At 38.5% G+C, this 13,620-nt stretch overlaps 1 protein-coding gene and 1 pseudogene across 2 annotated transcripts in view; one reads left to right on the forward strand and one right to left on the reverse strand.

Moving 5' to 3' along the window:
* The window catches only part of gus (gustavus), a 336,617-nt gene that overhangs the window by 67,240 nt on the left and 255,757 nt on the right, over positions 1–13,620 (forward strand). The window lies entirely within an intron of this gene.
* LOC137242954 (U6 spliceosomal RNA) lies at positions 5,588–5,688 on the reverse strand (annotated as a pseudogene).

The following is a 13,620-nucleotide window of genomic DNA, read 5'->3' on the forward strand; positions in this document are numbered from 1 at the left end:
TACTCATCCCAGTCATCATTGTTAATGGATATGTATGAACGCACATATTCATTGAAAATTCTATGGCTACGTTCAACAGTGCCTAAAGTTTGGTGGTGATACGGCGTAGATGTTTTGTGCTCAATATTGAGAAGCTTACATAGTTCTTCAAACAAGCTATTTTTATATTCAGATCCCATATCCGTTATTATTGTTTTCATACTTCCATAAATTAAAATGAAATTTTCGAATATGGCTCTGGCTACCGTTTTTGCATGTTTGCTCTGTATAGAAATTGCAACTAAGTATTTAGTCAAATCACATATCAAAGTGACAGCGTATTCGTTTCCATTTAATGATCTTGGTAAAGGTCCAATTGTATCTATTTGTACTGTTTCGAACGCCTTCGGTGGTGTTTCCGTCAAAATCATTGGTTCTTTTAAATTTTTATAAATTTTATTTTTATTACCTCCGGAGTTAATGCAATAGTTAAATTTTTGAGAACTTTGGTACCTATTTCCTTAAATGTGTCAAGTCGAGTATAATTAAACAATTTTTCTCCTAAGGACAACTGTATTTTCTTAATTCCCAAATTGCCGGCTTTTTTCCATAAGCCTTATAAACAATTGGCCTAAGTCAATCTTCGCCTCAACAATTTGATTATCTATATTTATTTCACTACAAATTTTCTTCCCTTTTTTGAAATATAATTTCGGAGGATCGAAAACGAGCTGGACTAGTCTTTTTACTTCACATTTATTAAGCGCTTCGTATACTATACGGTTCTCTTTGTGACTTTTCTTCTTTTCATTTCTATTACTATTATTACTGGAATTCTTTTTAGATTGCGATCTTGTCGTGACTCATTATTTTACGTGCCTGTACTGACATTTCTTTCAAATCATTGATATCTATTCGTGACAGAGCGTCTGCCACGTAATGTTCTTTCCCGGCTATGTACTCCACCCCAAAGTCATACTCTTCCAAATCTAACCTAATTCTAGTTAATTTAGATGAAGGGTTTTTTATTGAGAATAAATACGTTAAAGGTCGATGATCCGTTTTCACTGTGAATTTTCTGCCATAAACATATGGCCTAAAATATATAATTGCCCAATGTATGGCCGCCAATTCTTTTTCGATCGTGGCTTTATCTATTTCGCCTTTTGTAAATGATCTTGAGGCATAGGCAATGGTGTAGCATTAAGCGTATATGCCCACCAATGAAATACATTTTGCGGCATTACGCACCATGAACTCCTATGCAATACATTTTTAACAGCTCAATCATATTACAATATTATACAAATTATTGACCTAACACAGCGGTTACCTAACATCAATGGAATGCCGAATATGAAACTCTTGTCTGTTCACAAATAATAACTTCTGCTTATTATCAATTTTACTTTCTCACCAAAATATTTACATACAACCAATCAAGAGAATTAACCAGACAGAATATCGATTTGCTGACGAATGCATACATATTTACATATATGCATAGCATGCATACAAATCTGCATGCATGCAGACTATGCATACAAATCTACATGCATGCAGACTATGCATAGCGTGCATACAAATCTACATGTATGCAGACTATGCATACAAATCTACAGGTAAGCATACCATGCTTACAAATCTACATGTATGCATACCGTGTATACAAATTTACATGCATGATTAGTGTTAATACAAATGTACATATTTTTAGTATTAAGGTAATTATGAATGTGTAGGTTAAGAATGTATCTATAAAAGAGAAAGAATTTGTTTAATAAATTAATTGATGTTCAGACATTCAAACCACAAACATTTCGTTTTATAAATTTAAATATTTCAGTGGGTAATTGTTTTCCTTCATATTCTTGGCTTAGCACAGCACCGCAAGCATAACCACTTGCGTCGGTTGTAATAAAGAACTCTATATCAAAATTGGGATATTGTAGGATATTTGGAGTAATTAATGCATTTTTAGGTAGTTAAAAATTTCTCGCAGTCGTCTGTCCAATTGAAAATTACATTTTTCTTACTAAGTCTTGTTAGAATCCTTTCGTATTCCGCGAAATTTGGTACGAATCTTCTATAATAATTACAAAATGTGACAAATCTTTTTTCTTCATGGGCATTTTTAGGAGTTGGGTAATTTTGAACGATTTAAATTTATTTGGGTCTGGTAAAATTCCAGTACTTGTGCATTTATGTTCAAGATAAGTAACTTCTTGGCTGAAAAATAGACAGCTGTCCGGATGTAATTTTAAATGGTGTTTTCTGCATGTGGAGAATACATCCCGTAAATTTTTAATCATATGTTTTCCGGAGCATTCTAATACGACTAAATCGTCCATGTATAAGAATGCTTGTGATGGTTTCAGACCTGCGAATTGCAATGTCATCATCCTCTGGAATGAGTTTGGAGCTACTTTGAGGCCATAAGGTAATCTTTTGAAACGATAAGTACCGTTATCTGCTATAAAGGATGTGATATCTCTTGACTCTGGGCTGAGTTCTATTTGGTGAAATCCTGACATTAAATCTAGGCATGAGAAATATTTCGCTCTTCCCAATTGATCCAGAATATCATCTATTCTAGGCAAAGGGAATTTATCAGGTGTTAATTTTTTATTTATTTGTCTGAAGTCAAGAACTAATCTCCACCTTTTTTCTTCTTTGCTCGGAAGGGATTTTTTAGGTACCAATAAAATAGTGGTGTTGTACTCTGAGGTTGATGGTTCAACAATATCATCTTGAATTAGTTTATTTACTTGTTTATTTATTTCATTCTTATATGCTTGGGGTAATCTATAATTTTTAATATACACAGGAGTGTTATCTTTCAGATGCAACTTTTGTTTGTAAAAATTGTTGGTCGTGATTGGTTCTGTTTCTAATGAGAATATATCAACGAATTCTGAGCATAATGTGTTGAGTGATGTACTAGCGAATGGTGGGAAATTTGTATTCAATCTTGCTAAGTTTTCTTTATTATTAGCTTTACAGTGAGGTGTATTTTCAATTATTACATAATCCTCTAAACTTTCTGTTTTTATGTCATAATCTTGAATGATTGCATGTTTATCTGTTGTATTTATTACTCGTATTAAAGCTTGATTTGAGTTTACTATCGTGTTGGCTACAAAAGTGCCATCAGTCAATTCTTGATGAGGTACTAATAGTTCCTTATTGTGACTATTAATATGAACCTGTCTAATTACTTCGGCTCTTGCAGGTATTGTAATGCTATTGATTGTTGGGTTATTTGTCATTTGTATAACTATATCTTCTAGGTAATCGTATGGTCGTAGTATTAGGCTGTCCCCATTTTTATTATAATCTAAAATGCAATTATATTTTTAATGAAGTCGAGTCCCAAAATTCCATCACTTGGGATAGGGAAATCATTTTCTACTATGTGAAATTTGTGTCGTATTAAAAGACTATCATCTGTTAGATCTGCTTTTACTGTTCCAAGTGTACTTGTTATGCCCCGGCCAATACCTTTTTAATCTGTGATCTGTGAGTTATTTATCGTGACATTAATGTTAATTTGTCCCTTCTTTATTATTGAGATATCCGCTCCTTTATCTATCAGGAACGTTGAAGTTGACTTATTTAGAGTAGTATTGGAAGATATGGAGCTGTTTAGATGCAAGTTGAATGTACATACTTTATTACCGTTGGAGTTTACTGTTGGAGTGGAGTTTGCTGGTTTTCCTTTTGGTTTATATTACGGAGATTGCTCGTGTTACTCTGCTTAGATGATCTTGACTGACCTCCAAAATTGCGTCTGGGGAAATTATTATTTTGTCTATTACTATTATTATTATTATAGCTGTTAGAATTACTATAATATCTTCGGTTTTGGTTAACTCGATAATTATTATTTTGGTAGCTTCTTCGGAAGTTACCTCGGAAATTACCTTGTGAGCGCGTCAGGCGTAACACTGTATTTGAGTTTCCCGTGACTTCAGTACAGCTATTCGTAAATTTTGAAATAGCCTCGTTCATAGATGTGAACGTTCCTGCTTGCATTATCAATTTAACTCTTTCGTTAGCCGAGATCTTACATATAGCCTTTTCAGCTGACTGTGTGGCATATTCGGTTGCCAAATCAGGTGCAAGACCGTCAGATATGTAAGCACCCTCCAACGATTTTGTTAATTTTTCGATTTCGGCAGTATACTGGTTAGCTGTTTTACTGCGCTGTTGGACGTTTAGGAGTTTTGCCGTTGAATTTTCAGTCCTCAAAAAGTTTCTAGCTGTTCCCTTGAGCTTAGTTTTTATCATGGAGACTGCTATGGTCTCGTGAGTATCCTTAATTTGTTCTAGGATATCTAGTGCGTCTAAGAAGCTATGTAAGTTCTCATGTTTACCATCAAACTCAGGTAGAATTGACGAAGCCGTTTTTAAGAATTCTACTGTGGTTTGTGCCATTTTGTCTTTTCTTGTTTGGGAGTTTGGTGTCTCTATTAAAATTTCCTTTTGTTCCTGTTTATCTTCTTCTTTTTGCTCTACTTCTGGTTCCTCTTCTAAATCGGAGGCTGCCTCCAGCAGGAATGTGCTAAAGTATATTTCTATTTCCTTCTTGAAACTCGTTGGTACTATGAATTCTATATCATGTCTTGCCAGTGGGGACACCAATTTGTCTCTAATGCTGGCAAAAATTTGATATGCTTGGTCTTTTCGATTGCCGTCTAGTTTACTGTTTAACTGTTGGATTGATTTTCCTATTCTGTTAAATGCTTCAACTATTATTTTAAGATGCTTTACTACTGTTTCTGCCTTTACTTTTGTATTTTTTATTAATACATTGTAAGATTTTCTCCTATCGTTTTTTGTTCTATGAGTAGTTTAACGATATCTTCCCATTTGCCCATTGGGGATGGCAGTTAAAATTTAGTTAAACCTTATCTAAACCGCGGGTGGCATATCGTTTTTTATTATGGGTTGAGTAGAGTTTCAGAAACAAACTGATGCAACTAACTACGCAGATGATTAGAAGCATGATCTTAATAGTATATAGTGCCTCAGTTTGGTCTACTACTTGGACTGAGTTTACAACTTTCGCCGTTGGTTTCTCTATTTTTGATTCTTGGCATCCCATCGTAAAAAAAAAATGAAGAAACATTTTTTTTTTATTTTTCTTTTTTTTTTATTAAACATTTTTTTTTCAATATTTTAATCTGTTCTTCCCATAAATTTGACTTCCCACCTGCTGCTGTTGCGTGTGGGTCTCTAACATTCCATATTGTTTGTTCCCCAAGCATCTCAATAAGTTTCCAACGACTTTTCAACCAAATTAGAGTTTTTTCCTCATATACAATTTTAATTTAATTTTTAAGGTCCTCAAGTGGGCCTTTTACATAAGTTTTAATTTTCCTTGGTCTTTCCATAATTTTAAAATCATCTTTCTATAATTTTATTTTATATATTTTTTTTTTCAAATGTTTATACTGGCCTTGGTTTTTAATGTTAATTATATAAAATATAATTTTTGCTTGTCAATAGGCAGCCGTTAGGTTGCCCGAATATTTTCCTGCTTAAAAATAATTTTTAAATTGTCAAAATTAAGCTAATATACGTATCATACTTATAATTATTAGCTGCTAGTCCTGAAGGCTTCACGATTTCGGTGTCATCCTTGCGCAGGGGCCATGCTGATCTTCTCTGTATCGTTCCAATGTGTGTTTTGTTGAGGTCTTCCAATTGCCGCAATTTTTACTGTTACTGCCCGAGTTTAATTATCATTTCTTTTTTTTTTTTTCTTTTACAAGGCTTAGGTTGTAATCAGCCAGTAAAATCCTTACCAATGAATTAGCCAGAATAATCAGCCAGTATTTTTTAATCGATTTTGTAGGGTGTACTACATGTAATACGCTCGGCACATACATAAGGAAAAACTAGTAATTTTTGGTTATAAAAGAAAAATCGTTTTTATTCTTCTGAGTACTTATTATTTCATTTAAAGTTAAAAACTGAAAACTGTTGCGTCCCTCCCACAAATTGACATCCTCCCAGCAGCCCCTTGCAGCGGGACTGCTCGATGTTCTCTTGCTCCGGGAAGGTATCGAATCCAATCCGGGTCCGTCTCCTGACCCTGGTCCTGAGAAATGGTTTTGCTGCGTCTGCCGGAAAAAAATCTTTTTAGGACGGTCATACTCTTGTCAGTGTGTCTCGTATAAGGGATGGTTGCATCGGACAGGTGATTCTGGGCTAGATCCCAAAACCAGACGTCCACGTAACTTCTATAAATCTTTTGTGGCTCTTTGCTGTTTACACCCAAGGCCGCCCCGTAGTCTACGCCTTAGTGCCCTCCACTACCTTTCAGCACCCTGCCCCCGTCTTCTCTCCCCTCTTTTCCCGCAGCAATCGTGTATGTCAGGGAAACAGACTCTTAGTCCCTACCTCCTTTTGCCAGCACAGAATATATGTTTGCGGCATCCGCCCAATGCAGCTTCTGCCTTGGACGGTGCCACTTTCCTAGATGTTCTGGTCTCCGCGACGGCAACCCCCCGATGGCTTTCATAGCGCCATATTGTCAGGCCGCAAACACAAATACACCGGGTACCCGAATGCTTGCCCAAGGAGTCCAGTCCCAGGGCCACAACAGCAGTTGCGTCCTAGCCTTTCACAACCAAGGCGTAGTCACCAGTCACTTACTCCCAGAGTAACGACGTCTCCCCCGTTGAACTTCAGAATTCTGCAGTTAAACTGTAATAGATTAACTGGGAAGATCACGGAGATAGTCGATTTCATGAAGCGGCACAGCATCCGCATTTCTGCGATTCAAGAGACTTAACTCTCATCAATAATAAGCTAGGTGTTTCTATTTAATTTTTTGATAAATTTTCGTTTTTTTCGAAAAGAGGAGAAACGACAAAATCCCAAGTCACTACTGGGAATTTTAATGGATTGAATGCTTATTTTCAAAATGTATCCGGTATGCGAACGAAATCAGTAAATGTTCGCGCTGTTAGCTCGCATCTTGATAATGATGTATTTTGTTGAGAACTGGCTTAATTCAAATTTTTTTGATGACGAATTTTTTGATGCCAACCTATATAATGTTTATCGTAAGGATAGAGATATGACAAAAACGGGTTTAGCAAGAGGTGGTGGTGTCCTCATCGCGGTTCTAGGTAAATACCAAGCTTATTTGATATCACTTGAGAATGATGATTCTCTAATTGACCAACTGTGTGTTTCTGTAAAGAGTACATCAACGCATGGATCATAATTTTTTGCGTTTTCATATATTGCGCCAAATAGTGGACATTTTCTCTATCGTCTACATGGTGACAATATTACATCTATAGTCGTAAATAAGTTAAGTGATAATCAAATATGTATCTTGGGTGACTTTAATCTAAGTAATGTTAGTTGGTCTGGTAGCTTTTCGAGATCAGGTCTTACACCATTGAACGTTAACTCTGGTCATGAATCTTATTTCATTGATAGTTTTTTTAAGTCTGAATTTGATACAAGTCAATAGTTTTGTAAACAAGTTGGATAAAACTCTAGATCTAATTTTTATTAGTGATAATTTGATATTCAATATAGCTGAATGCCTTTCTCCTATATCATCTTGCGATAAGCACCATGTGCCTTTGATCGTTACTTTTAAATTTTATGAATTCTCGTCATGGGTTCCTGAAGAAAAAGTATCTTTTAATTTCGCAGCTTGCGATTATGACAAAATCGACGCTTATTTAATGGATTACGACTGGGATATTCTATCATCCTGCCCTGATGCTTCTAGTTGCTATCATACTTTCAAAACTCTAATGTCCGACTTTGTTTTAAAAAATATTCCGGCTGTAAAGAAAAGGCCTTACAAACTTCCGTGGTATAACATTAACTTGAAGAAGTTAAAGAACCTAAGAAATAAATTCAACAATCTTCCGCCTAGCTTGAAGTATAACTGCAAATCTACTTTCAGTTTTGGTTCTCTTTCCTCTCTTCTAAAGATGTTATTACTGCCATTAATAAACTTAAACCATCTGCGAAAACGGAATCTAATGGACTTTCAGTTCTACTATTCAAGAATTGTCCTGCTTTAGTTGTGCCTTTAAAACTAATTTTCAGTTTGTCATTGTCAACTGGAGTTTTCGTTGATGATTGGAAATTTACTTCTATTAGTCCTATTCCGGCCACCGTGGTGTGATGGTAGCGTGCTCCGCCTACCACACCGTATGCTCTGGGTTCACACCGCGGGCAAAGCAACATCAAAATTTTAGAAATAAGGTTTTTCAATTAGAAGAAAATTTTTCTAAGCGGGGTCGCCCCTCGGCAGTGTTTGGCAAGCGCTCCGGGTGTATTTCTGCGATGAAAAGCTCTCAGTGAAAACTCATCTGCCTTGCAGATGCCGTTCGGAGTCGGCATAAAACATGTAGGTCCCGTCCGGCCGATTTGTAGGGAAAATCAATAGGAGCACGACGCAAATTGGAAGAGAAGCTCGGCCTTAGATCTCTTCGGAGGTTATCGCGCCTTACATTTATTTATTTATTTAGTCCTATTCTTAAAGGAGGCTGTAAGAACGATGTCTGTAATTATAGACCCATTTCAAAGTTTTCTACGGTTTCGAAGCTTTTGGAAACTATCGTTAAGGATAAAATGTACTTGGGATTCAAGGGGTTGTGTAGCGCAACATATAGCTTCTCCAACCCAATTGTCAACCTCACCTTCGAGCGGCGAATCCCGTTTTACTAACAGACGAGGCTCTGGCGATGGGGAGGGAGGGATGGCCTGAAGGTTCAATGTGGCCATATAAATCGTTCCCGAGATGGTCGGGCCAGCACCTTAATGGTGCTGTGTTACCGGAGCGTATCGGATCTGTATACGACAAAGGACCATCACATCGATAACACTCCCCAAAGCCTTCGGGGAGTAACCTAATCGCTACAACAACAACAACAACATAAAATGTACTTTGTATGTAAGAGTCTGTTTTCGCCAAACCAGCATGACTTTGTTTCAAACCGATCTACGGTTTCGAATCTTGCAGTATTCAGTGAGTATATCATTGCATCTTTCTCTTCGGGACTTCAAGTGGACTGCGTTTACACTGATTTCTCAAAAGCTTTCGATAAAGTTTCACATTCCTTACTGATCTATAAGCTTTCTCGTTTAGGATTTCATTCGGTTTTTTTGAAATGGATCCAGTCTTATTTATGTAACAGAAATTGTGTGGCGCATGAGGGCGCTTCGTCTGAACCATTCTTCACCTGTTCTGGGGTTCCTCAAGGAAGTATACTAGGCCCATTACTGTTTGTTTTGTTTATTAATGATATAAGCAGCTGCTTCAATTTTGCTGAGTTCTTACTCTATGCCGATGATTTAAAGGTATTTTCGAAAATTGCAAAACCGGATGATGCTGTTAAGCTTCAGAAAGACATTGATAGCTTAGAAGTATGGTGCTGTAATTCTCGGCTTTCTTTAAATATCAAAAAGTGTTTTAAAGTCACTTATGCGAAAACTCGTAATATCTTGCTGACATCTTATCACATTTCCCATTCACTATTACAAAGTTTGGATGAAATTAAAGATCTTGGTGTAATTTTTTCTAGTAACTTCTCTTTCAATAGACATATTAGTCACATTATTTCGAAAGCTTATTCGGTATTTGGATTTGTTAGGCGCAATAGTAAAAATTTTTGTGACCCTTATACTCTCAACTTGTTGTACACGGCGTTTGTTCGTTCTAAATTGGAACACGCTGCTTTTATATGGAGGCCAAGTCACAAAAACTACGTTAACAGGATTGAACGGGTCCAAAAAGTTTTTCTGCCTCTCGAAGGCCGGACTGACCATCAATGTGCAAAAATCAAAGTTCTGCCAGAAGGAGATTCCATACCTAGAGTTTATTATAGGTCAGGGAGAGATGCGGACGGATCCGGCTAAGCTGGAAGCGATGGTGCAGTTTTCCGTACCGAAGACGTTCAAAAAACTGCGGGACTGATAAGGTGGCACAGGAGATTTGTACCGAACTTTGCTATCATCACGTCGCCGTTGACGGATTGTCTGAGGAAGAAGAAGGAGTTTTGTATGACGGAGGAAGCTGTGGCCGCTTTCCAAGAATTGAAGAACGTGCTGGTATCGCCGAGAGTGTTGGTCAAACCGGACTTCGCAAAGCCTTTCTATGTCCAGTGTGACGCGTCCACCACGGGAATCGGAGGGGTGCTCCTCCAGCTGGACGATGAGGGCAATGAAAGACCGATCACCTACATTTCTCAAAAACTGAATTCCGCGCAACGGAATTATACGATGACGGAACTGGAATGCCTGGCGGCGGTAGTGAGCGTGCAGACATTTCGGCCGTATAAAGACGCAGTTCGGTTCACCATTATTACGGATCACATGTAAGTGGCTCATGAATCATCGTGATCGTTCATCGGCTTTGCGCGCGGTATTATTGGCCCGGAATGGTGGCCGAGGTCAATGAGTTTATTCGGAACTGTGACGTATGCAAGTGCTGCAAGGCAACAAACACGATACAACGACCGCTCATGGGAAGTCGAGTTCATACAGAGAGAGTTTTCCAGCGACTGTATATAGACTTTTGTGGCCCATATCCTAGATCTCGTGACGGTAATTCATACATTTTCGTTGTCCTCGACCACTATTCAAAATTCATGTTTGTTAAGCCAGTGAGGAATGCGACTTCGAGGGAGGTAATCCGGTACTTAGAAAACGAAATTTTTCACATCTTCGGTGTGCCGGAAAAAATCCATTCGGATAATGGCCGACAGTTCGTCTCGGAGGCGTTCAGTGATTTCCTTGAGGGTTATGGCGTCAAACATATCCGTACGGCCGCCTATTCACCCCAAGCTAACGCGTCCGAAAGAATAAACCGATCCTTGCTGGCCATCATTAGGTCCTATATGGATGAAACCGATCAGAAGTCTTGGGATACTCTTCTTTCAAAAGCAGCTTTTGCCCTTCGGAGCGCGGTTGACGAGGCGATCCGAACGGAGCCCTACAAGGCAGTCTTCGGCCAATCCATGGTGCAGCATGGAGAGACGTACGAAATACAACGCAGGCTGCAGTGTGCTAACGATTCCAAAGTAGAGGTTGTACCGCGGGACATACGCTTGAAGCTTCTGAGGGATAAAATTAGAAATAGTTTGAAGCTCGCATACGAGAAAGGCAAAAGAGTGTACAACACGCGGGCCAGGCCCATCACATACAGACCCGGGCAGGTAGTTTATAGGTGAAGTTTTAGACAGAGTGATGCGACGCGCGATTTTAATGCGAAGCTTGCGAATAAATATGTGAAGGCGATGGTTCTGAGACCAGTGGGAAATTGCTTGTATGAGCTGGGGGATATGAGCGGCAAGTCCAAAGGCATTTTCCATGCTAAAGATATGCGGGCGTAACATTCGTCGTTTCTCGAGCCCACCATGCAACGCCTTGCATCGGCTGACTCGCCCTGTTACGACAGTTTAGTGGTGAACAACCATATGCGCGATAAAAAAGTTTGTATCCGACTCAACTTCATAGGTTGAAGCAGTTCGCACCTTGACGAGTAATCAAACATGCCGAATTGCTAACCACAAAAAGCTAAAAGTTGTCATAAAGTTCAACCTTTCCACAGTTTGTATCATGTTCGAAAAAAATATCAAATCAGTCGGTACTACTGTGTTGCATTAATGTTTCCTCAGCGAAAAATGCAAACATTACCTCGGATAAAGCGCACCAGACACGACCATACAGATTGACATGGTGAGCGTCGATGGCTAGGCGATTGCTTTCAACCGTTGAAAACAAACCCTGTGTCATCAAAGCGTCAAAAGATTACTAGGTTCGCCAACTGCAGTCCATCATAGGCTCATGGAGCCAAAGAGACCTAAAAATGCATCTTGTCCGTCCTGTTTGACCATGGTCGTGAACGTGTCCTGGGGTCATATGCGCACAGGCGACTAACAAAAAGCTCAATATTTCAGACGCTAAATTTCTGAATTAACAGCAAGCAACCTGAACGCGGTAAACATTTTCTTTTAGGAGATAACCAGCAAGGAGAATAGAAGTCTTAGGTGAATATCCGAAGAAATTTAACTATAAAAGAAAATCGCAGTAAATGTATACGCGCACATGCTTTCGTTTGATGTCATCTGCGCATTGGCGAACAACTAGGAGTTCTATTAGATGTTTCACTGGAGCGGGGACTTCCACTTGCAGGCAGAATGAAGATTTGGTGACTTCATAGTAGCACAGTGGCTTCGGTACACTCCCGGATAGTTTATAAAGCGTATAGAAAGATAGGCATTCACATATGAATTTCATAAATCTTTCATAAGTAATAGTGGGTCGTGGTTACATACCATTTGAATTTGATTAATCTACTTTTTTGCAAGTTTGACAGGATGTGGCTCAATCCACACAGACACGCAAATCTCATGTAAATATGAATTATAGAATTGATTGAGTTGATTTATATACTCATTAGTCATCAGATTATAGGTCAATGCTTACATGCAGATATATTTTAATAGTCAATATGCCATAAGCTAATTCCGATTCTCGGATTTCAATGTATCATAAGTTTCTTTGTCAAGATCCTTTGTCGCGATCATATGAATTGAAAAGAAGTTTAGGTTAATATGAAGAAAAATTTAATGCCAGAACCGTAACAAATAACATATAAGATGGAAATGTAGTTCTCTTCCATGTTAAAGAAATTCAAATTGCATATTTTCTACTAGATCGTAGCTCGTAAGGAAAGCATAAGACAAAAGAAGCAGAAGATTTCACTAAATGTATATTGAAAATTATCTTGAAAGAACGGTGCAAGGCAGGTGCAGAGAATAATTTGGAAGCAGATAGGGTTTTGTTTTAAGTTAACGCAGACGTTCGATCTTGTATCCCAGGGCACACATTACGACGTCCTAAGGTAAGCTTTCAGGGTTTGCGATAGAATTAGAGATGGATGACCCCTGGCTCCATTGATTCCCTGCGCAAAAATTGCACCGAAATGGAATATAAAATCGTTTTATTAAGTAAATAAGAATGTTGAATAAAGATGAATTTGTTAAATTGTTAATCACAAAATTCGTGTGTGGTGAATAATTTCCTTGACGGGGTCATGACGGGCGGGATGACATGGGGAAGTGGTAAGGGGGCATGCGTGTGGTGAGTGACTCATGAATATGGGGTGTAGGGAGTTTTAGGGGCCATCCACAAGGGCCTAGATTGGCAAAAGGTTGAGGGGCGGATTGGCCGGCCTCATGCAAAGAAGGCGAACCGAGACTTGGACAAGGTGGTACGAAGAGGACGGACAAGGACAGTTAGGGGTATTGAGAGTTAGAAGGGGGTTGATGATTCTAATTGGCCGTGGCTGGTCAGATGCTACGAGGGTGGAGTGATTACTTCGGTGTCACTAAAGGGTATGAATTTTTTTCTCTATTTCGGCTGCTGCGTGGACTGTGGAAAATAAAACCCACCCATATCCGACGAGCTAGTTCGTGCTGAAAGGCAAGCATACCCGAATTCCGCGACGAGTCCAACGCAGCCTAGCGGAACCCATAGGAGGGGTCAAGCCCCATCAAACCCGCATGCAATACTTTAAACTTAGAAAACATTTCAAGTGTTAACATAAAATCCATTAACGATATTATAGTACGTCGTAGAGAGCAGCTTATC

The sequence above is a fragment of the Eurosta solidaginis genome, chromosome 2 (assembly GCF_040869045.1).
Source record: "Eurosta solidaginis isolate ZX-2024a chromosome 2, ASM4086904v1, whole genome shotgun sequence".
NCBI classification, from domain to species: domain Eukaryota; kingdom Metazoa; phylum Arthropoda; class Insecta; order Diptera; family Tephritidae; genus Eurosta; species Eurosta solidaginis.